Source organism: Micromesistius poutassou, assembly GCF_964030765.1.
Source record: "Micromesistius poutassou genome assembly, contig: SCAFFOLD_1074, whole genome shotgun sequence".
Classification (NCBI taxonomy): domain Eukaryota; kingdom Metazoa; phylum Chordata; class Actinopteri; order Gadiformes; family Gadidae; genus Micromesistius; species Micromesistius poutassou.
In genome coordinates, this window is record NW_028179284.1 from 10,861 (window position 1) to 15,000 (window position 4,140).

Sequence of the window (4,140 nt, forward strand, 5' to 3'; positions counted from 1 at the left end):
TATGTGTGTGTGTGTGTGTGTGTGTGTGTGTGTGTGTGTGTGTGTGTGTGTGTGTGTGTGTGTGTGTGTGTGTGTTCGTGCATGAGCGTGTGTGTGTGCCTTATTCAAGTATTTGCTTGTAATCACGCAACCTACATGAATTCATGCAGTGCTACACATAAATGGTCTTTTTTTAGACTTCTAAAACGGCACGTGACTGTGAGTGCACCGGCAACGTAGAGAGCTCACCGTTAAAGGTGCTGTAGGTAAGATTCGAGAGAATTAAAGAGGGAGAGAGGGAGCAGAAGTAAGCCGGGAGTGTTCTGAAATCTAAATGTGCTCAAATGGAGGCAGGTGCAGTCAACTCCTAACAGATATTCTCACAGTACATTTCACTCACTAATAGCTGACGGATTGGCTGGGCCATTTCTAACTCATCAATTAAAAGCTCTTATACGTACAGCACCTTTAAGCGACCAACAGCCTGCTGTGGTCATCTTGATTACCGAAGAAGTCATGCCTCATCTGCACTCACACTGTATAGGCCTACTCCAAACTCCTCACAACTGTATACATCTTGATAACCTGAGGTCACCAGAATCACACGATCAGCCAAACGATCCTGTTGGGTCAATTCAGTGTTGTTCTTGTGGATGTGATCATTTTACATTTTAAGTGAATTTGTGAATAATATAGGTGATGAGTGATGGTTAATAATTTGCATTGGAGATGATGGTCATTATGATGATGGTCATCGGCATCATCATCATCATCATAATAATAACTTTGCGCTTTAATGCTCACCATATTGACACTAGACATGTGTTGACTTGTTATAGCACACTAGTACATTCATGACAATGGTATTGTTTCCCCGCTCTATTTCACCACGTTCGCGAAACGCGCTGGGCAAAAAAAAAAAAGCAGTTTTGCGCCAAACAGACCGAGACAGACATAGTCTCTACCAGCATCTCCCTCACCTAGCCTCCATGACCTGCCCCTAGCAGCCTAGGCGATTACAACCCGTCCGCGTCATCACAGTCCATCTATTTGATCACATCATCACCAGGGTTTCCACGGCGCTGCGTGTCGCCCTAGCGGTATCCCGTCGCTAGGGGAGCAGTGGTCGCGCGTCTCCTCATCGTTGCGTCTGTATCCTCCTCTCCCCCTCCCCTGTCTGTCGTCCCCCACTTGCTACCGACCACACCGACTGACAAAAACCCGGACCATTCACTATAACGTTCAACGGTCTGGAGAAGGGGGTCCGATCCATGTGAACGGATCACATGCCGATGCGCGGGAGGAAGACCCGACGCGATCACCCATCCCTCCGCCAGGGGACATCATTACGCAACATCTGTGAGTCAGGGTTCGGCTCGACGACAGTGTTGCCAGATTGGGACAGGTTTCCCTGCCCCAAACTGGCAACTTTGTTTGCCAAATTTCCCGCCGGATTGGGCGGGAAATCTCAATCTGGCAACACTGCTCGACGAGCGGCACCGGCCACAGCATCCTCCCGTAGTCCGAGCTGTGATTGTTCTCCGGGCAGCCCTGCGTGTGGATGGGGGCTCCTTAGGTATTCTAAGGACATCACCGTCAGTCAGTGGCGTGCGTAACGTCGTGCGATGCGCACGTCCGAGTGCCACGGCCAGACGTCGGTGGCGCGCCACAGAAGCGGCAGGGAAGAAGCGTGTTGCTCGGTGCAGGGCTCGCTGCTGAGGGGGGGGTTCTGCCTTCGAGACTCGAGTTAATCGGAATGATTCTCGACTCGTCGTTCCTCGCGGTTGATGAGCTGCTGATCGCGATCGTCGGACGGCACCGTTTCACGTTGCAGAGCCAGGGTTTATTTTTTGCGTGAGTCTTGCACCGTATGCATGGCGGCGCATCTGTAGCTCGTCCGCGGATCGTACGCTCCTCGACCGTGCAGAAACCTCCTCCCTAAGTCTCCCGTTTCCCTACGATGATCCCAGGAGCCGTCGCATCAATGTTACCCTCCGCGGAAGCTGCGAAATTGTACCAAACCAACTACGTCCGGAACTCCCGTGTGATCGGGCTGCTGTGGGCCATCTTCACCATCCTGCTGGGCATGGTCAACGTGACGATCTTCTCGCAGCCCTACTGGATCGGCGATGGCATGGACACGCCACAGGCCGGCTACTTCGGCCTCTTCCACTTCTGCACCGGGGACGGCATAGCCCGGGAGCTGACATGCCAGGGGAGCTTCACCGAGTTCGCGGCCATCCCGTCCACCGCGTTCAAGGCCGCCTCCTTCCTGATCGGCATGTCCATGATGCTGGTGGTGAGCTGCATCGGCTGCTTCAGCCTCTTCTTCCTGCTCAGCACCTCCACCGTGTTTAAGATCTGCGGCTGGATGCAGGCTGCGTCTGGTGAGTGCTTGTTGTTTTGTTGCGGGTTTTAGGCGTGCACGGCGTGTCCTTTGGTGATACGATGATTGGCATCGTGTGAGCGTCTTTTTTTGGGGGGATGTTTTGACGCTGCTTGGGACTTGGGATGACGGTCAACTGAGCCAACTGAGGCGGTACGCTGTGGAGTGGACCGTCGCCAGGGCGACCGCTGTCCATGGTGCTGATGAGGGGTGCGGGTGGTTCTGGGGCTCCTTGAGACACCCTCGCTACTGAATCACACTGTTTGAGCGTTTTTCTATAAAAGCAATCGGTGTTATCGATGTGTGGCTCTTTGAGTGTTGTAGTGAGCGGTTGTCATAAGTAGAAAAAAATCAATGCAAGTGGGTCAAATGTTATCGCATGGGCGTACTACTCACTCACAATGCCAGACTGCGATAGCTCAATAACGGAAAACCTCTCCCTTCTCAGCTGTGCTTGTTATGCTCTAGTAGCCTATACACCTCAACATGACTTTAAAACCCTTCTGAGAAAGAGTATATAAGCAAGTTCACCTGTACAAATTCAGGTTTACAATGGCCTGAACACAATGACAATCTTTCAGCTGAGGTGGCGAGATGTTTATAAATAGTAGATCATACCTAAATGCATGATAAAGAAAATAAAAAAAGTCACCCATACATGCACACCCTAATGTGTGCTCAGCTGTCACACCCACTGCCTTGTGGCCAGGACACACTCAGAGGACAGGAGCATGTGGAACAGTCCAGCTTGATGTATCATCATGCTGGAATAAAGGTGTGAAGCCATCTGAGGAGAGCACCACTCGGCCACGGGACTCCAGGTGCAACAGGGAGCTAATGAGCAGAGCTGCCCGGTGCTGGCTAACATCATGACACTTAGCTCAAGGTTAAACTCGTGCTGCTGTCACTGCTGCTGCTGCTGACACCCCCAGAAACAGTATCATTATAGCATCACCACTATAATCACCATGGCTACCACTGTCATTATTATGACCACCACCATCGTCACTATTACCACCACCATCATCACTATTATCACGGCTATCATCACTGTAACCACCACTATCATCACTATTATCACTGCTATCATCACTGTAACCACCACTATCATCACTATTATCACCGCTATCATCACTGTAACCACCACTATCATCACTATTATCACCGCTATCATCACTGTAACCACCACTATCATCACTATTATCACCGCTATCATCACTGTAACCACCACTATCATCACTATTATCACCGCTGTCATCACTGTATCCACCACTATCATCACTATTATCACCGCTATCATCACTTTCACCACTATCATCACTATTATCACCGCTATCATCACTTTCACCACTATCATCACTATTACCATCACTATCATCACTGTAACCACCACTATCATCACTATTATCATCACTATCATCACTATTACCACCACTATCATCACTATTACCATCACTATCATCACTGTAACCACCACTACCACCACCACCACATCCACCACCACCAATATCACGACCACCTTCACCTCCAGCTCCATCCCCACTACCACCACCCCCACCCACAAAAATAGAAAGTGGAGAAAGTCAGAGAGGGTGAGATTGAGGGTGAGTGACACAGAGTGAGGGAGAGGGAACATGAAGATGAGCTGGGGAATGAGAAACAGGGTGAGACAGACAGTGAGACAGATAGTGATGCAGCTGGTGACAGAGGTTGTAGAGGAGTGAGATAGAGGGCAAGAGAGATGGTTAAATACAGATAAACAAGAAAAATTTTCT

At 50.0% G+C, this 4,140-nt stretch overlaps 1 pseudogene across 1 annotated transcript; it reads left to right on the forward strand.

The window, feature by feature from the left end:
- The first annotated feature begins 1,939 nt into the window (after positions 1-1,939).
- Positions 1,940-2,398, forward strand: LOC311372971 (LHFPL tetraspan subfamily member 3 protein pseudogene; annotated as a pseudogene). Its single transcript has one exon. The product of its transcript is annotated as an LHFPL tetraspan subfamily member 3 protein pseudogene (transcript).
- Positions 2,399-4,140: the final 1,742 nt, after the last annotated feature.